Source organism: Phoxinus phoxinus, assembly GCF_949152265.1.
Source record: "Phoxinus phoxinus genome assembly, chromosome: 14".
Classification (NCBI taxonomy): Eukaryota; Metazoa; Chordata; class Actinopteri; order Cypriniformes; family Leuciscidae; genus Phoxinus; species Phoxinus phoxinus.
Window position 1 is genome coordinate 19,957,230 of NC_136889.1, and position 21,794 is coordinate 19,979,023.

The following is a 21,794-nucleotide window of genomic DNA, read 5'->3' on the forward strand; positions in this document are numbered from 1 at the left end:
GCAAAATCCGGACACCTTGTTATGAAACTGCTCAATGCTCGGCAAGAGGGGTCAGTCCAATGACGTGACCTTGTCTCCAAACTGTCCCAAGGTTGGCAGATGCTTTGCATAAAACAAGACATTTTGAAAAATGAGGAAAGCTCATAAAGTATCCACATACAGTGAGGTGCAAACTAAGATCACTTGTGATTTTTTTTTAAATATATATATATATATATATATATATATATATTAAGTTTCAAAACAAAATGATACTATCTGGACAGACATTTAGAAAGTGTGAAATTTTGAAATATACTGCATTTTTTTATTTTTTTATTTTTTTTGTTTTAGAAAAAGACAAAAAAATCCCAATGTGGTTGTTGGACCTTACTGTATTAATTAGTAAGTGTCTTTCTATTTTTTCTGTCTATCTGTAATACATGTTGAATATAGTGGCTGAAACATTGTACAGGGTGTGAGCATGTTCACACAATGCGTAATCATAGACATTAGGCCAAACGAGATTGAAAGGCATCTTTGAGTGAATTTGATTAGCATCTCTCTGAAATTCTCCATATTCCAAACTCAATTTGGGCTCTATTCTATTCACAAATAATAGAAGCCTAATTTTAGCATGGACATTTTACTGCCAATTGCATCATCTCATCTTCAGGGTTATGTTGTTCTCGAAGGTGGAATTAATTGCTTATTGTTATGAGAAAGATATGGGATGATTTTGGCACCGCTACTTACCCTCTCCTTTTAAAAAAGTCACTTGTTTTTATTGCAAAAAACATAGGGACGCTTCTCTCCCACATATCTGTTAAAACTTGGTCACACCACTTCTTTTTGTAAATGATGTCAGTGTTTACTGTTTTTTTAAAATCCATATATTTATTTATATTTCTGCAATACTGCATCTGTGAACTCCATTTTTCTCTCCCTGAGGGATCCACAAACTGGGGAGGCGCCGAAGAGTCAAAGAGAAAGTCAGATTGAGCTGCTGTAAAACATCAGTCATTTCTTTCCAAATGTTGCAGTAGGAAGAGGCTTTACACACTCACTGTGGTTCAGCAAGTTCATCAGCCAAGTGAGTCATTGAAAATGCAGTCTTTACAGATACACAATGGGATTAGTGTGTCCTTTGAGACTACTAAATTAAGTTTGAGTTGACAAACTTTAACAGCATCATTATAATTTGGCCACTCTTATTTCGCCAGTGATTTTAGAGGAAATATTGCAAGAAGCTTATATAAGTTGACTGGTCATCACTTTATTTTGTGGGCAAACTCATAACTCTCAACTTTTGTATGGCTGAAAGTGGCTGTTAGGGTCTCAGTAATAAGGTCTCAGTAAGTTTCACATCAAATAAGCTTTTCATGTGACAATATAACAATGTAAAAATTATTGATTTATTATTATTTACCTATTATTTAAAGATGAAAGCTGTGTGTGAGCTGTGTGTCATCTGAAGGGTTTAGATCCAGTCATTGTTCTTCTCCGGAGTTGCTCCCAAGAGCTTTGTGTTCTAAGCATGAGTCATTGTGTGAACGGGACATTTAGAGACTTTACTACACCTTTAAATAAGTGCTTTTGTCAATCCCAATGTGAACGTAGCCAAAGTTACTTTTAAATGAATTAATCAATTGGTTTTGCTGTTTTAAAATGAGTTTAAAATTATGAATATGGTGAATTCGGGTAAATTGTGGCAGTTATTAACAACTATCTCCCTGTCAAAAAAAAGTGCCTTAATGTAGCTGAAACAGAAGCAGATCTTTTAGAACAGAACTTTTGCTAAGACTTTTGATTTAAAAAAATCTTTTGAGATGTTTGGAAAAACACCAGTAATAAAAAATGATCAGGAATGCATCCATACTTCATGTATTATGATGCATTTCCCCCCATCTCCATCCCTAATTATGATCCGGATTCAAACGGCAGGATGAGCCAGCTGTTCGGATGGTTTTAATTTGCTGATTGGTGAGGCGTGTCTGATGAGCTAAAGCTAAAGCTCATCAAACTAGTGCGGAGTCATCCTTCATCACAGCCCATCCACATCCGGCAATAGTTTCTCTCTGTGAAAGCTTATTTTGGAGTTAAACTGGTGACATGCAGTTTTTAGACAACTTACAGAAGGGTTGCAAAGTAGGTCAGACCATTAAAGGATTAGTTTACCCAAAAATGGAAATTCTGTAATTTACTAACCCTTGTGTCATTTCCAACCCATATGATTTTTTTCCATTACTTGCTATACAAAATTTTAATGGATTGCTCTTTTGTCTATGTTTTTGTCTATGAAATTACAATGATGAGGCTTTCAAGCTTAAAAAAAGATACAAAATCACCATAAAATTGCAAAAAAAATGTTTTTCAAATGAATATATTTTAAGTCATAAACCTATTTTGTTGAATGTTTAAATTTAGGTCCTCAAACAAAGCTATGGCTTCAATATATATATATTATATATATTAACCCTTTCATGCATAGAGGTCACACTACAGTGGACGCTATTAAAAAAAAAGTTGTATGCATGGGTTCTGATAGCATAGTACACATCAATCACTACATGCAGTGGACACTATAGTGCTTCATCATATATACTGTGTCTTATGAATAGTTAGCCTTCGTATGTGGAATTTCTTTAAAACTTTTGTATCTGGATGTTTTCTCTCAAATCAGTCATTGTGAAATCTACTAAATGAGAACTTCAGGTTATCTTAATGGTAGCTATAAAATGTTTATTTCTGAATGTAATTGTTGTTGGTAGATTTTACCAGTGTTTTACCAGTAATATTTTAATATGAAAAAAAAAATGCAATATGAAAATTATTTTCAAATAAAGTATTTTCTGTGGTCTTCAAAAAAACTTTTTTCCAAAAGGTACATCTTGAAAAGGGGGTCTTATATTGAGGGGGGTCTTATATTCGGAACAATACGAACTATAAGGAGCGTGAGCGTTTTCTACAGAGTTTCCACAAAGTTGTACCTTTTGTTTGGAATGACTTTGAGAGTGAGTAACTAATGACAGAGTTTTATTCTTGAGTGAACTGTTCCTTTGAGTTTTGGTAGAATGACAGTGAGAAGTCACCTGCATTTAAACGCTCACTTCACAGATGGTCTGTGACTGGATGGTTTCATGTGTCACATTGTCTGAATGGCTCATCTGTAAGGGTCAGAGCTGATCAGACTGCACAAGCTGTTTCCCACAGAGCCCATTCACCATGTCTGACCATTCCAGGACATGAACTCTTTACCTATGAATCGAGGGAGACGTGTGCTGCAGGGAACTGGAGGAGTCAGTACCGCCTTTGCATCTGGCCAGCTGAACGCATGACATCACAGAAGAGCTGACCTAGAAGGCGGGAACGAGGCCTGCGGGGGAGTTTTTAAAAAACACAGAGAGACAAAAAGAAGTCGGAAGAAAATGCAGGAATATATCAGTGTTTAAGCCTTGTGTCAAACTGATTTTTTAGGTACTCCACAATGGCCGATAAGAGTGAAATGTAGTGGAGGCATGTCGAATTAGCCAGGGGCAATCCTTTACCCATGTTCCCCGAGGCACACACTGCGTTGTAATATCTGGAGGAGGAGGAGGTAGGCGCAGTGCCGGCATAGCAGTTCTGACACTTCAAAGAGTGCAAGCACATCCGCAGTGCACCCCTGTGCCACCTCCACTCTGCATTAGTGTCAGATTCATTCCTCTGAGTCCTGGACACTCTCCCAAATAGACCAATCATCAAGATCCCTGTGTGTGTGTGAGAGAGAGAGAGAGAGAGAGGGAAAAGCGTCCTCAGCTATCCTCATGGCCATGACAGAACCTGCATATCAGCAATCAGTGAGTCAAAGTTCATACATTACGCCCTTCCTTACAGTGCATTTAGTCATAAATAGCTGAAAAGGTACTGCACATGTGTGCTGATTTCATGTTAAAGCAGTAGTTCGCTCGAAAATGGAAAGTTCATACATTACGCCCATCCTTACAGTGCATTCAGTCATAAATAGCTGAAAAGGTATACTGTATGTGTGCTGAAATCATGTTAAAGGAGTAGTTCAGTCGAAAATGGAAATTCTGTCATGAAGTTACACACCTCCATGTTCTCCATTAATCACATAGTGCAGCATCACATGGCTTTTGAAGCTTCATTTAGTTAATTTTTACAGTTTTTGTCATAGCTTTTGTATTTTTATGAAAATAATTCCTTAACATTGTCAATGTTTTACTTCCATTTTAGTCCGTTTTCAGTTTTATAACTACTTCTAACTAACTTTTATATGCACTACCATTTAGAAGTTTGGGATATTTGTTTTTAAGAAATTGCTTATTGCTTTTATTCAATAAGGATGCATGACATTGATCAAAAGGTAAAGACATTTATGATGTTTCAAATTTATTTATTTCAAATAAATCAAGGATCATGATCATGAAGGATCATCTGACACTGATTCATGGCTGATGTAAATCCAGCTTTGCCATCATGGAAAATAGAAAACACTTATACCCTAGGGTTAAACTGCAGTAATATGACACAATATTATTGTTTTTACTGTATTTTTGATCAAATAAATGCAGCCTCGGTGAGCATAAGAGGTTTCTTTAAAGAACAATTTTTAACAAAGCTTGCCGACCCCAATCTTGCATTCATTTTTGAATGGTAGTGTATTATTTAAAATGTCAACACCGTCTTTGATATTGTTGATGACTAAAAAACCTTTGGTTAACAAATATATTTTTAAATCATTTTGATAATGAGATTTGTTGACACTATTTAGAAGATGTCCAATGTAGCTTTGTAATGTTTTTTTTATTTTTTTATTTTTTTAATTCATTATTTTTAAACAGTATACATGTTTAGAACGGCACGATGGTGAATAAATATGATATTTTTGTGAACTGTCCCTTTAAGCTTAGTTTTTCCCATCATACAGACTTGCAGACTTCATATAGACCTGCTGAAAGGATGAAGAGAAGTCAGTGAGAAAGTTAATTGTGTTGTATCCTTGGTCCATGGGAGGCTGCTGTTGTTGCTTGCTTTTAATAGAAAGAACAGAGCAGTAATCCAGAGCGATTCCTCCTGAGGAACACATGATTAAGATGTCAGTGAATCAGGTGATCTCATGGCAGCAGGAAGCAAAGCAGTGCTGCAAATTATATCCATCAAAAGAATCCATAACTCTCTTATTTTCTCCTTTCTTCCCCAATCCATACCCCACTCACTTCCCACAATCCTCTATTGACCCTCGGGATGGTACAGGGGGTCTCCAAATTGAATTCCCTGCCTCAGTGTTCCTTGTGACTGCGTCTTGATAATTAAGAATTTAATTATAGCTGAAGGGGAAATATCAACAACAAAAAGCCTGATATTTTAAACATGAGATTATTGCCTCTGAAAGGATTCCCAGGCAAACGATGAGAGAGGTGATCTATAGGCTAGGCAAGTTACTGCTATGCAAAAACTTAAATTAAATAAAAGCAAACCAGTAAGCTAAAACTTTTCCACAAATCCCTCGTGCCTGCCACGAAGGACGCAGTTTGAAGTGAGATCGTGGACATCCTCGCTGACTGGGATCTTTTGTGGTGTTCTGGGTACGTTGAGCAGCTGAGAGCTGCAAAACAATGAGTTCCGGCCCTTAGCCTTGGGCTCCGTGGTGATTCTCTCTCCGCTCAATCTGCAACGCTGCTTCATTTCTGCGGGGAGCCCTCCAGCAAGAATTTGTTGCAGGCAGATGTTTCAAAGCAGAGCAGGTGATGTTTTGGGTACCACTGAGACATTAGCCAGAGCATGAGCATGCGTTTGAAAGATGCTACAAGAGATTAGGGATGTTTTTATTTTTTTGGATTGTGCTTTACTGTATATACAAACTGATAAACAGGCTAAACAAATGAATTATTAAAATAGCACCTAAATATTTATAACTTTTCATTTTGAAACTTAGCATTCCCTCCACCATATTCTGGTCAAAGACTGCCTGTTTATAACCATCTGAGTGACCAATCACAGCTTTACCAGACACAGACTCAGCTTTATTGTCTCTCTCAGAATGCAGCAAGGAGCCAAACATCCATATGATGCTTTTTAAAATACCATTAAAGAATTCATGAATTATAATACAATAGATACAACAAATAGCAGCTTGCATACATAGAAATACCAACATAGATTTACTAATAGCTTGCGCCAACGCAAACCCTCTTTTGGCGTTAAAGAACAGCGGTCAGGATTTACTAAAGGCATGCAGTGAAATTTGCATTTATTTGCGCTGAAAAGGCGTGGACAGTTATTTTTGCGGCTGACCTTATTGCATATGCATTTGTATAGGAGTTTCCCTTTCAGATGCAAAATGTATGGGAGGAGATTTAAATTAATTTAAATTAATCATTTGTGAACGTTGTTCATCGATGTGAACTGTGCTGCCGTACCAGCAGGCGCAATGATATTACAAACTTAGCCCCGTTCACGTTGGAAGTTACCTAGCTGGGGACTATTTTCAGGTGCTGCGTAATATTGCGCCTGCTGCACTCATGGTACGGCAGCACAGTTCCTTAATTATTACGTAGGAATGCGAGTATAGTTCCTAGTCATATTGGCCTAGAAAATCGCAACTTTTCATTTTCTGTCGGTCTTAGTACACAATGTAACTACAGAAGAGTCAAGTTTTAAATAGGAAAAATATTGAAACTCTTTGGTCATTTTTTTGAGAGAGATGCTAACGGTCTAATCAGATTCAATGGTCTATGCTAAGCTATGCTAAAAGTGCTACCGTCAGACATGGAGATCAGCTGAATGGATTCGAAAACGGTAAAACTCAACTGTTTAACTCTAGGGGAGTTGGAAAATGAGCCTATTTCCAATAAAAGTGGTGGTCTCCTTTAATTTTCCCCAACATACAAATTTGCTGATTAATATTTTTCATATATAGACCAGACTAAAAGACATAGTCACTGAGAAACTTAATTTAGTTGTGAACATATTCCACAAGAGCTTGCTCTTGTTACTTCCTGACAACAGAAAGAACCAAACAATCCATAGAGATTCCTCCTCAGATGCGTGAAACGGTCAGAAAGCACTCTGACCGTTCCATGGACATACTGTAAAAGGTTGAGTGCTGAAAATCTAGCTGTTTTGTTGTTCAATCTGTTATATAATTAATAATTTTGCTCTTACTTTGGGGGAAATTGCTACAACACCAAATGTCTTATCTCTTTTATGCTCTCTGCAACCTTTCATGGTGACATGAGGTACGGGCCACTGATGCAAAGCAAACATAAGGGGCCTGGTTGCTAGGATACACATGTACAGTCATAAAACAATCTGCCTCTCTTCAAACACTTGTGCTACAATCATTTTTCCCCATTGTGGACTGCACAATGTGTCTTCACAGGTTTCCCTGATTGCCAGAGAATACCGTATTTTACACGTCTGGCAGTGCAGCTCAGTAGTCCCTCATCCTTTTTTTAAATAAAATTTTATTTAATTATCCAAGTATATCCAAGTGCTTCTAATGAGAGTAATGTAGAGTTCTCTGTTCGCTCCCCACGACTTGTTCTTTGCAGAGGCCGACCTGCTCTGATTGCCTGATTAATATGTTTTGAAAGCTGTAATTAAGACAGGGGTCGACATGCACATAATTCTATTATTTGATCTACTGAAGCAACAAAATTTCAGAGTTGAGTCACTCTGCTATGAAAGAGGCTTTGAATTTTAAATGGCCATGTTTCAGTGGAGTGGGTTCTTCCTTTTACTTTTTTCATTTTCATGGCATAATACCTCACTTTGCTATGCATGCATTCATTCTTTTTCAATCTTCTCTTTAGGATTCACACAGTTATGGAAAACCAGGAGAGATCAGGACATTTTTAAATTGCACCATCCAGGCCTGAAGATCGGAGAAAGGAGCCATGAAGAATTTGGTATTAAATAAAACATTTTTCCCCTATTTATGCTCTGCTATAGCTAAAATATTTCGCCAGCAGGACATTTCTAATTATGAGTGAAATCCATAAAATATATCAGTCAAACTTTAGATTAGGGTCAAATTCTCACTTTTAACTAACTATTAACTATAACTTTTGCCTCAATAAATTCCTTATTACTGCTAATTATTAGTAAGGAAGTTGTTAAGTTTATGTATTGTGTAGGATTAAGGGATGTAGAATATGGTCATGCAGAATAAGGCATTAATAAGTGCTTTATAAGTACTAATAAACAGCCAATATTAATATGCATGCTAATAAGCAACTATAGTGAGAACTGGACCCTAAACTAAAGTCTTACCAAAATATCCGTATCCAGTAATCGCAAGTGACAGGAAAATTCGTTAGACAAATTCATTGGTCAAAAAGTTTGGGAGCCTTGATTTCTTGTTTTTATAATATTTATTTTTATTATCAAATATATTAATATTTTAATATTTTGCTTTTAAAGCAGGCGACTACTTTTTTATGGTTTACTATAGAGGTTATGCAGGATGACATGCAATACAAATTTATAATGTAATCAGTAAATCCATTTTACCAGCCATTTCCATGAGCTGTCTAAACATATTTATATTCTAATATAAATGTCTTAATCTATGTGAAGAAAATGTCTTTTTACTATCCATTTGTGAAAATGTATGGTCAGTGTGCTGAAGGGTTCTTTCTGATGCAAAGAGTCATTAGGATCTGCTAATATGCAGCAGGATCAGTGGACTGATTGCCTCATCAAATGCAACATTGCCAACTGTTGTTCCGCATGACAGGCAATTGTTTTGATGGAGGTCTGAATCCCACTTGCAAAATTGAAGATCTATTTTGATGGCAATCGGCACAGGGCTGTAATGGGAGCTGAGGCACGTAAACAGAACCGAGACTTGCTGTCAGGTGCAGCTGGGGGAAAGACATTTACTCCCATCTGAGGCCAGGGGCTGAATTTCAATGTGAAACTCGTTGGTTCTGGATGAGTTTAGTTGTTATTGCGAATAGGGGCTTTAATATGCTCTAAACACCTGTTGTTGTATCTGTTACCCATATTGTCACTACATTTTACGTTTGTTTATTGATGTCTGGCAAACTTACACATTTGGTGAATATTTCTGATTCAAATGTCGCGTAACTTCATTTAGTTGGATGAACGATCAGTTAGATTGGGTTGAAACTTATAAGCAAATCAATCAAATTTTGCACTGTATATGGCATGTTTTCTAACAAAAGTGGGTTTATGAATTCAATTGTCATACATTTAGGGCCCTATTTTAACAGTCTAAGCACATGGTCTAAAGCACACGGCGCAAGTGCACTTAGGGCGTGTCTGAATCCACTTTTGCTAGCACTTGGGAAAATGGTCGGCACCCGGCGTTTGGTCTAAAAGGGTTGTCCCTATTCTCTTAATGAGTAATGGGTGTGTTTTGGGCTTTACGTGCAATAAACCAATCAGTCACATCGCCCAATCTCTTTACATTCCAGTTGCGCTCGCGCCATGGCGGATTCGCTCTTTACATGGTGGAATTTGCAAGCGGAAAGACTGAACGCTTCTCTAGCGAGGGAACGGATCTGCTTGTGCTCGAGGATAAAGCGCACGAACAGACCATCTACAGGACAAGCCGGATTCATTCCACCATATCTTTGTGTACACAATAATAAAATTGTAGTTATTTTTAATATTTTAATATAGCGCCAGGTGTATAATAGGACCATTAAATGTATGTAACATACATGTGAAAAATTAAGACATTGCTTTTAGGAACATTATACAAGACAACCTGTCACTCACATGAAATTGTAGCAATAGCAAACCACAACAATCCAAGCAATTCCCAGTGGACAAAATCAAGTCCTGCCCTAAACATTTTTTCTTGCTTGAGAAACCATTTCATTCGGATATACATCACAGCATAAAATAAAATACAACCGCAACTTTCGTTTCATGCTGATGTTAAGTTTATTTTTTACATGACAAAGCTTTTTTTTTTTAGTGTACAGTGAAACCGTCTAAAACCTGAACTACCAGAAAGTCCTTTTTGTTGAAACATGTCCAATTTAATCATTTAAAAGATTTACTGCTAGCCAGCACAGCCTGCTATTTCTGTCAAACCTAAGATATACTCCGTGTCCAGGACTCACATAATCACTGACTTTATAAACCCACCTACCCAACCACCATTACAACAAAGGTACAGAGATTGAAACATGTTTCATCCAGGTCAATTATGAGCACGAGAGCACCCCGCAGTTACATAACAGCTGAAACAAAGCAGCTTGTCACGTTTTCCAGCCTCGTTTGAGAGAGTTCCTCACACTAATGAGCTCTACAGATGTGTCAAAGCCAGCGGTGGGGAGCGTCATCTCGGCGGTAAATAATGGCCAATTACCCGGCTCAATTAAGCTCGCTCGTTTCTTTTGTGCGTGTTCAGGGGCCACATCTGTACAACTGCATTTCGGTTTAGTGGTTCAATACTGGAGCTCTGCTGCTCAAAACCTGGGGAGATAAACATGGGTCATATGTGTGTGAACTGAAAGAGGACATAACAGTATGCGACTGACAGATAAAAAGGGAGGGGAAAAAACAGACAAACTTTATGCCGGCTTGTATTCTCATCCCAGGTGTGCAAGAAAATAGAGCAGCCTGCTGAAAATAGGTCACTGTCTTTTTTTCTTCTCGTGCTGATACTGGTCTATTGTAAATGTTTTTTTATGGACATAGAAAAGACAGTGTCTCTGAAATCATGATCAAAGATCTTGAGCCATATTTTAAGATTAATAACCATACAATAAGAAGTTGAAATCAATAAAAAAATCTTAAGGTTTGTTTAATTTTATGTTCCGGGCTGTTGTAAGCTTTACCGAACGTTTAGCAAAACATTGCAGTTTCAGTCATTTTTTTCTGCTTTTATAGCTGCCGTGCAGTTCAAACACCAAGCATCTATGGTGCATCTCTTGCAGAGTACTGAGAGTGTGATGCTTTTGATAAAGGTGCCATACTTACTCCCAGAGGATTTGATCCTTAGTTAAATTGAGCTGCACCAGATATCTGCAGAAGACCGCCTGTATTTCTCTTTTTATCCAGGAGGAGAACAAGAAAATAGACATATAAGTACTTAGACATGTTTTTACTTTTCAAAATGGTTAATGTCATGGTTGTGTGTTTGCGTTTCATGCCTTATTCATTTCAACAATTAGCTCAAGTCTAATTGAGCATAAATGTCATGCTGCCTGAGTTAATTATAATTAGTGGTTAGTAGATATTTTTAATTAGCTATATATATATATATATACAACTAATAAACACATGCAAAAACAAGAGCGATAACTAAGCGAAATATAAATAACTCATTGTTGAGTGTCTGCTTTTTCCTGAGTATTTTTTTTATGCAGTTTTTTTTTTGCATAGTCAAATAAAACCAGTAGCTGTAGTTTGCCTTTTTTTCCAAATAATTTTGTCAGATAAATAGTTAAACCAGGTTTGTGTTTTGTTATTCCTTCACCTTCATATTTAAAATAGTTCAAAAAAACATTTAAGATATATTTCCTCAAATGTTGATGGAATTGTATATGGATTATCATAAAGAACAAATATCCCCTTCCGATATCACCTTTGACAACTACTATATTTGAGTTATTTTACTATATTTTATTTCGTTTATCAGTTTGTTTCTCTAAAAAATGCTGGGTTGTTTTAACCCAATTTTGGGTCAAATATGGACAAACCCAGCCATTTGGGTTATTAGAGTGTATCCTTTAAGGTTTTTCCATTTAAATCGATCAAACAAATACACATAACATAACATAATTATAACATAACTTTTAATTAATTGTAGAATATTTCGAATATAAAGTTGACATTTTGTGCTGTCATAGAGTATAAACTAGAGTATAAACTAGAGTATATTACTGTCCTTATAGAACATTTTGAGCCAATGTGATTTACTTTTTGTGCTACTTCATGAAGGGACCAACCCTCTTGTGAGTTTCTCTGACTGATTGCCTGCAGTCCTGCTGTGTAAAATAGAGACACATCATGTGACTATCAGCACACAGGTTGAGTGTGTTTTATATGAGTATGCCTGCAGCCTATTAGGCATATGTCATAACACATCCATACACGCACAGCTGTTAAGGAAATGTTGTATCATGAAAGCAGGATATTTTATGACTGTAATGCATATTAATGTATACACACTGACCTTTCAATGACCACCACCTACTTTCACAGCTGTTCCAAATGCAATAAACAATATGATGAAGTTGGATTATTCCATGAGAATTATAATAAAAATGAGACCCTGCAAAATTAATTAAATATAAATAATGAGTCAATACATCATCAATCCTTCTTCCAAAATGTTTTTTTTTTCTTACCATGATTCACTATGGCAAGCCTTTAGTGTTTATATTTTAAATGCAATGTTTTTCGCTGGAAATTTCGGAGATGGCAAGAACTGAGGGATTTGAAATGTTGTAAAAGCGATGGCATTTTTATTACTCAACAGCCGAGTAAGGTAATTTATTGAATGGATAAATTGCCATATGTAGCTCTCTAACAGAGTTCTTTGGAATTAGTTTTAAGGAAGTTCTGTAAATGGGTAAAGCTAAAGTAGGCTAACGTCTTCAGCCAGTCAGCTTGAGATCCTTTCCATATAAACTCTTTATATCTCTCTTAAAGGTGCATTGTTTAATATTTAGGAGGATCTGTCGACAGAAATGCAATATTATACATAACTATGTTTTCAGTGGTGTATAAAGACCTTATAATGAACCGTTATGTTTGCATTACCTTAGAATGAGCCATTTCTATCTACATACACTGCAGGTCCCCTTACAGTGAAATAGCCATTTTGCGCCGACATGTTTCTACAGTAGCCCTAAAAGATGGATCCCTTTTTTTCATCACTATGTTATTCTTTGTGCTAAGAAGCTATCTAAAGTCAGCGAATAAAACACTGACACAATGATGAACAAATAACTATAATATTCACAATAATATATTTTACTGAATAATAAACTAAACCTTATTTCTTAATTTATCTTTGTAAAGAAACCTCATTGCTTAACTAGCTACTCTGCTGTCTCAGATGACGACATATTTCCCTGTCGGCCACCGTAACTTCTGTTGGATGCAGTTCACAACCTCACCACTAAAATTATTTCAAAATAACACACTGCACCTTTAAGCCTGTGAATGTTTTATGAGCAGTAGGATAACCATAATCAAAGTCACGCAGAGCCGTAGCACAACCAAAACAAAGTTCTTCGGCAAAATACATGCAGTTTCTTTTTCTTTTTTTTTACTGCTAGAGAGCCAAAAGTTACATAGGGTATACCTTTAATGTTGCTGAACAAAATTGTTTTTATGAAGAAACAACTTTGCCCAAATGCGATCTTCTTCATTCACAAATCAATATTTGTATTCAAAGTGATCAAATAGATTCTTAGTCAATAACATTATAAAATTCTGTAGTTTTTAAGGCTTAAAAACTGTTAATGCATAAAAATTGCATGGAAAAGTGACCAACACATTGTTAATTCATAATTTCTATTTTGTGTTCTTCAGAACAAAGAAAATCATGTTGTTTTGGAAAATAATGCTATAGTTTTAATTTGTGGATGAAATGTTCCTTTAACAGTGGCTTTAATACAAAAATCAAAGAATGTTCTTTATTTTTTCTTTCATAAGATCTCCTTGAACTCGCTGATGCCGAGTGTTTAATCCCTAAATTGACTTCTGAGTTCCATCTCAGTTCTATGGAGGTTGTTAAGTGAAGGTAGCTCATTATTCTATTGTAAAATGAGAAATTAATTATAAATGCTTGACTGCATCAGCATGAGCTCTGATGCAGTCCTATATATTATCTGGAATCCGTTTTTACTGAAGCAGGAATGTGTATGATTTTAGAAAGAATTTATGATTTTACCATTGCACCTTTTGATGTCATCTACTCAAAAATAAGCTAAAAGTGTCACTACCATTTTTTTTAAAACCTTGGCTATATCCAACTCTCATTAAGTTCCAGTGCAGCAATGCTGATATGCTAGACGACCGACCTGTAAAAACACACACAATGTGTCAGAGGGGTCTGATGGGGAGTCTAGGCAGACGAAAAAAGCAAAGCCTGTACTCTAGACTCCCCAGGGTTTAAATTAACAATGCTCCCATCTGTTCGGCTACTTTGAGCATGCCTCTAATGACAGGCCTTACTTAGCCCAAGACTAACCCACATCCAACAACACTGCACTGGCAAACTAGATCTATCTTTACCCGTAACCTTGAGAAACTAGGACTACACAGAAGAGTTTTTCTGGCCCACTTGGTTTTGTCTCATCTATGATAAGATGCTACGTCCCATGAGAGCATCATACTGTAGTATGGAAAGACTGTTTTTGTTCTCTGAAATGGAAAGGAAAGATCAACAGCTTACTTTATTGGGTCAAATGAGTGCAGCTGTGCATTTAAAGAGGATAACAGCAGAAACCGCTTGTGTTCTTGTGAATATGCCATTTTTTAAAAACTGGAAAAGATCAAAGATTTCCGTCTAATGCCGCCCTCCCCCTTACACCAACCTGAGCATATATTTTTACTCGTGTCTTAAAAACGCTTAACACCATCTTTAATAATTTGGTATTAGACATGCAGATATGCAGATTGCATCTCTAGCACACCACATCAGCAGAAACACAGAGTCGCTGCATGTTTAATGAGATTTGCAGTGGAAAGCGATCCTGTGGTGCAAAGTCTCATCTAGCAGGAATGGGTGTGTGTGTGTGTGGATTCAGAAGGCCCTTTTTGTTTTTTCTTCTTCTTCTTCTCTGCCCTGTGGCCTTTTCTGCTGTCTGTTCTGTCTGTTCCAGAGTGGCAGTCGTGTCTGGACTGCGGGGAGAGAGAGACGCACTTGACTCCTCAGCGTGAGTTTAGATCTTGCTTACGATGAGCTCTCTGTCGGCTTTGATCCTGAGATTGAACGCTCATCTGTGTGCCACACTGAAACGTCTCAGAGCAAGTCTTCGCTCTCTCTTTATCTTTCTTTTGTTGTCTCTTAGGATCCGTCCTCTGTGACAATGTAAGGTTAATGCTCGGTGTTAAGCCACAGTCTGTTTTTGACCTTAAAGGGATAGTTTACCCGAAAATGAAAATTCTTTGAACCATTTATTGAGCAAGTGATCCGTATGATGCAATATTCCAGGTATTCTGGTGTTATACAATTGCTTATAGAAACTGAATGGATTATTCACTGAATATTTTGACCCTGTTGTGACAACCAGTTGGGTCATTACATATTTGTAATTTATTGTCAAATAAATTGAGTAGTTTGCATTTGTACGCTGCATCGAAAATATGCGCTTTATTTGCTTTAAAAAAAAAAAAATGTATGCCATAAATATCTGCTAACTGCTAACATCTCAGAAAAAAAGTGTTGTAGTGTTTCACGACTCTTTAAAGATCTAAAGATCTCACTAAAAACGATTTTTTTGCCCCTTGCAGCCATGATGATCAATCTCATTTTGCAGCTCATAGAGCAGACGTGCAACCCTGCATGTACCTGAGTCCAAAAGCATCAAACCGGCGATTCATTTATTAGAGAATTTGGCAGAAACCTATCGCCTCGAGAGAAGAGAGTCTGTGCTATTACATCGCTTGATACAGTAACGTAATTACACTTTGAGCAGCCGGAGTGCAGCAGGAGGCCTGAGATATGGAGCCCTGGAATGAATGTTCATTTGAGTCAAATCATAGCGAAAGTAAGGTTTAAGTGGCCATCAATGCGATGTAGCGGTTAAAGACACTTGGACCCTGTTCTGTAAACTCAAAAGGCTGATACATAGTGTGGGTACAGCACATATTCATTTTCATATTGATGTTGATACATAAAGTGTGGTTCTAACACAATTTAATTTTCGTATGTTTGCATAGTCAAAGTTTATTTAAATAGTTTATTTATATAGCACTATTTATACAGCAGCAGCTGAGCAATGTACAACACATCATAAAATACATCAATAAAAATACCATCAAATTAAAATGAGAAAGACATAAAAATGAAATAGCCCAATCAACAATGAAATGTATAATGTAAAGGCATCATAAAAAAGCATATAATAATAAGAATATGTAGAAGCCCACCAACAGAAACTACATCCAGAATCTGCATAGGTGTACATCAAGAATGCGAAGCCGACTGACCCAATAGTCATACTTAAAGTATTTGCAATATTCTGCAATCATTTAGCGAACATTGAAAACCGGTGAGAAGTAGTGAGCTTTTAAATAAGACTCACTGGACAATAATGTCCATATAATAACAGCATCTAAAACATAAGCATGTTATGTGTAATTAACTTTGGAGATGTACAAATTCTTTGAGATTCATACAATATTGAATTCATAGTGGATCTATGTTATTTATTTATTTTATTATATAAAATATTACAAATGAAAAAAATATATTAAAGCTGCAGTCTGTAACTTTTTTTGTTAAAAATTTACAAAATGTATATATGCGAGTACATCATAAATCCATTTTCCAAACAGTGTTTTTGTCTTTTCTTGAATCACTACACCTATAATAAGTGTTTATATTGGGACTATTTTAGAATGGTACAGGTTGTACCACTGCGGAGTAGCCCAGTACCTGCGTGACTTGTTATAGACATAAACAGAGAATAGTAGCTCTGGCTAAAATGCTCTTCCGCAAGACACTAGCAGTTCAGTTTATTAAGCACTAGAGCTCCAAAAGTTATGAACTGCAGCTTTAATATAAAATATTAAGGCTCGGTTTCACCTAAGCCCTCGGACAGGGCTTAGATTAAGCCAGGATTATAGGCCTTAGTTCAATTATATAGGCTATATATATACAGGCCTTAGAAAAAAACATTACTAGTGTGCATTTTGAGACAAAACAATAGCACTGACATATTTTGAGATATCCCAGTGCAAGCTGTTTTTAGTTAAAACAGCTCAAATATGCATTTTAGTCTAAAACTAGGCTTAAGGTTTTTTTTATTATTTTTTTATTTTTTATATTATTTATTATAAACAATATACGGTACGTGTTAATATTACATACGAATACATATGAATCCGAATGAGGGCAGCTTGTTTTTATTCTCAACATGCTCCATAAGACTGTAAAAAGCCCTCAAGATAACCAAAGTAATCTAAATCAATTTCATTATATTTACATTTTTAATCCAGTACTTGGTGCAATTCCAAGGTGCCAAATAATTTAAATGAATACATTCTGGAATAAAAATGCTCTGTCTTTGACAATAGACTAGTCTAAAGTTCTAGTCTACTATAGTTATATTAATTTGGATTTAGCATTCACCACTAAGGATTTTATTTCCCCACGTCTGTATGATATCAATTTCCTCAAGAGTGGCCCTTTGAAGAAGCACTGCCTGTTTGGATACATTCTGAAGCGCCATCAGGCCCTCCGTCTTTCGAACAAGTCTTTCTCAGCGTATTTTCAGGTCAGTCAATGAACTGTGGAAATTGATTGTGAGGGAAGTAAATATGCACTGAGAAACAAACAGCACTTGATGCACAGTCGCTCACTTCAGAAGGCCTGTCCTCCACAAAGACGAATTTACTAAAACTTGAAAGCCACTGCGAGCGAGAACTGTGAATTCAGCGAACCCACTGCCAATCAATATGAACGACAACTAACAAAAGACTGTGTGTCAACAGCTTTTGCTCAATCTAGACAAATAGATCAACTCCACAGCAAGGCCATTCAAGGCAGGGCGTTTATTTGAAAAGAAGTATGCAACAAATTATAACACAGTATTAAAAGCCATGTCTAATCAGACAGCAATTCAGGTATAGGGTAAAGACTGATTATAACCCTCAAAAGTGGAAAAAAGCCATAAAAGCTAGTTATAAAAGTTTATAGGTGGCTTTCAAAATTCCATTAGTGTCTAGCAAGAGGTAATTGAGATAATTAGCATCATCATTTCTAACTAAATGCGTTTTAATCTAGGTCATTTACTTCATATTAGGAGAGATAGAGACTTGGGGAATGTGTCTTTTCAACCCTTAGTGGAATAGGAAGTAATTCAGGTAAAAATGGGTTTAATGGAGGCCAGTTAAGTAAATCTGCAAGTTTTTAAAAAAATTTAGCCTATTGAGAGAAGACTGCATGGCATTTATGTCCACTCAAGACAGATAATCAGAAAGCTCTACAGCACCACTGGGTTTTACAGCTTCATTTAAAATGACAGTTGCACTTTCTTCTGAGAGAAAAACAGAGGAAAGGAGGGAACAAACCAGCGCAGTTGTCATAGTGCTGGAAAGCAGGCGATAAATGGATTTTTATGAGAGGACCGTACAAACTTTTAATCAGACTGCATGTTTATCCTTCACAGCTTTGTTTGAATTAAATTAAATATGTCGTCCACCCTGACCAAGTTCCGTTAACTGTCTCATCCCTATAATGAGACCATTGTGAATTTTGATATCTATGGACTACCGCGATCAGTCACACTTTACGGTTTACAACCGTGCCACAAGTCTGGATATATAACTGATTTTAGACACCATCATTTGATCCTCATTTGATGATTACTGCAGCCGTGACCAGTAAAAATGTACACAAACATCTCTTTTTAATGACATTTTCTTTACAGCCTGCTCTCTGTGGCCGTTAATTCCACAACATTAATTACAAAGTACTATTTCACCACATTTAGCATCTTAAACTGGATTATTGAATGGTTACTGAATAAGATGCAGGTTTTCGCTCTGAAATACTGCATGCAAAAGTGGTGCGATTTGTAAAATGTCTCTGTAAAATTACTCTGCACCATTGAACTGCCTGAAACATTGGTTTTGAGCACCGACAATGCTGCTGTCCAATGTGAATTCATGTGGTTGGGTTCCATTTTAGACAGCTGGGTGAAAAGATATGACTGTTATTGATCATTCTGAACAATATCTCTGCTGTTAGTTTTTCTAGAGGGCAGTAAGTGCACTAGCATTTTCTTCCAAGTTGAGGAGAGTTTGATTTACCAGTACAAGCTAAAACCGGTGTGATTTCTCACGGTTGAAATCCATGCATTGCCCTATGATGTAGATATTTCAGTTTTGGCAATTGCACTACTGAAAAGAAAGCTCTGATATTTAAGTAGGCCAGTGGCAGTGGAAAAACACCTTAAATAGAAAATGCAACCGTGTTGTCAATAATGGGTTTGAAATACCTACTGAAGAAAGCTATTTTAACAGATTTAGCACTAAGTTTGACTCCTTCATTGGTATGTATAGAACAGCATGCTAAGTGACCCAGTTTCTTACCGGAAAGACTCCATAATCTATCCAGTAGCCAAGATGAATAATTATGTTGGAGGAAAGAGCTATTTTGCCTTGTAACAATTGACACAATACAAACATTGAGTGTGAAATCTGATTTGGCCATTTCAAAGTTTTCAAAGGCATTCCTTAATTGTGTTTTTTTGTTAACCTCAGCCATAGTATCACCCAAGACTTTGTCAAATTAATCGCATACTCTTTTGGATTGTTCTGCGAGATGCATTGTAACATTTATATAATGACTCAGACTTCATGACATATATCTGTCTGCCACAACCAGATTACACAATGTTCTCAAACGCCATTTAATCTGTGTTGCCTCTAGGTCGTTATTATAATACGGCTGTATCAGAGTCCTGCGAGAGCAGGGACAAAGATCCACAGTGCTAAGTTACTGGAATGTGGGAGACGGGATGGATCTGCTTTTCTTGTTATCACCATCTCATTATAATGATGGGAATATTAGATCATAGCCTGTCATGCCTTGTGTTTTTATCCCACACACACACACACTTTGCCGTACGCTGACGTGTAAGGCTGAGACGCATCACTCCTCAATGTAAGAAACATGAAATGAATAGCTTGACACTTCACATCACACATCAATACAAATGCTGTGATGAAGGAGAATGAATGACCCAGTTGAGAGATGAGGTTGAGGGGGTCAAGAGACTGGTGTCTGGGAAAGAAAAAGGAGAAAATGCACCTGCTTCTCAAGAGCACATACAACCGACATGGCATGTGATGCCACTAGTTATGTCGTTTGACACTAATGGTATCACGTTATAGAAAAAAAGGAGACTAGACTATTCTTTGCATACTAAGTACTATTCTATGTAAGTAAACTGAAGGCAAGTTTAAAGAACCCAAGTGCAGCATTTATTCAAAACAAGATCAAACAAAGGCATGACGTGGCATGAACTCAAAACATGAACGCTTACAAACAGTGGTTACACAAACAATATTTGACTGGGACATGTGGCAAACTTGAGGGCTTAAATACACACAAGACTAATGACAAGACATGGGCACCTGTAAACAATGAACCAATCAGAACATGACACATAAGACAAGGGAACACATGGGAGGCTCACATGATTATAATAGGGAATCACATGACAAGACATGAAACGTGAACCAAAACATGAAGTGACAACTATAATGCATTGATGTACTATATTTGAGTACTGAATTTCTTCCAATATTTCCAACTCCAGATTTAATATAAGTATTTAATGTATTATAAGTATTTTGTGTTGTGATTTGTACATTTTCTCTTTACAAATTAACAGTTGTGAAGGACATGGTATTGCATGCATCAACATTGCAATGACTAATATTGCACTGCCTCAAACCGCAGACAGCGTGGGCCGAGGCACGGAGAGCTGAGATTTTCCAAAATACCAGGCAGTAATGCAGAGAAAATATCAGCTGAGCCAGCAAAAAGTGGCAGTAAGAAGAATTTTGCAGAACTTTACACTATCCTCATTCAGGTAAAAAAAATTCACTAGTAGTTGTTAGGATGTGAAAAGTATCGGTCTGGCTGTGTGCGTCTGATACTGCTGCAAACCTTGAGGAATATCTTTTGTCATGTCTTTTAACTCTGTAAGGCTTGACAGGAAGTAATAATTGTTACAACATGGAACAGGTAATTGTACTTTTAGGCAAAATCTTAAAATAAAAACCTTTTGCATATGTGTTGTATAATTGGTATCATATCTGATACATCAGGCTGTTATGGCTTGTATAGTTTGATATAGTCCAAACTCAGAAAAAATATACATTTTGGCACAGTTGCTGTTATTTATATGGCCAACAAATAAGATGTTCTGATACTGTAGCTTGTAATGTAAACCAATGAGATCTCATTTTGACGATCATTTTGACAATGATGTCATCTCTACACGGAAAACTCGAAGAAAAACTTTACTCTACCACTTTACTTAGTGCTTAAAAAACAAATCTGTGTAGTTTTGGGCAAAACATAATGCAATCTAGTACAATGATGAGTACAGTACATCCAGTACAATCAGATTTAAGAGGCCTTAGAAATTAATGTAAACATATATATATATATATATATATATATATATATATATATATATATATATATATATATATATATATATATATATATATATATATATACATATTATTAGGAATCGTTAAGCAGTTATTGACTTGGCCATTATAATTCTTTTAATAATTTGTATTTGAGCTAAGTATGTTTAGAGACAATCAATGTGCTACCTTATTCTTTCAACAATCTCAATATTAAAGTCATAAAATATATTTAAAATGAATTAAGCTTTCAGTATGTAGTAGTTGTGTTTAACACATTTTTCCATATTTAAATGCATGTTACTCCCAAATATCAGTATAGAAAAATTCTGCGGATTCTGTCTGGACTTGCTTATCAGTAATTGTGAATATATTTTTGGTCTGATTGGGAAACTCTTTGAAATATAAACACAACTCATTATATTATACAGCATATATTATATGACCATATATATTTCACCTACATACCCCCAAGA

General features: G+C 36.3%; 1 long non-coding RNA gene across 1 annotated transcript; it reads left to right on the forward strand.

The window, feature by feature from the left end:
- The first annotated feature begins 386 nt into the window (after positions 1-386).
- On the forward strand, positions 387-9,752 carry LOC307010165. Its single transcript, XR_013800162.1, has 3 exons — positions 387-1,072; positions 7,797-7,892; positions 9,426-9,752. It is a non-coding gene; the product is annotated as an uncharacterized lncRNA (long non-coding RNA).
- Positions 9,753-21,794: the final 12,042 nt, after the last annotated feature.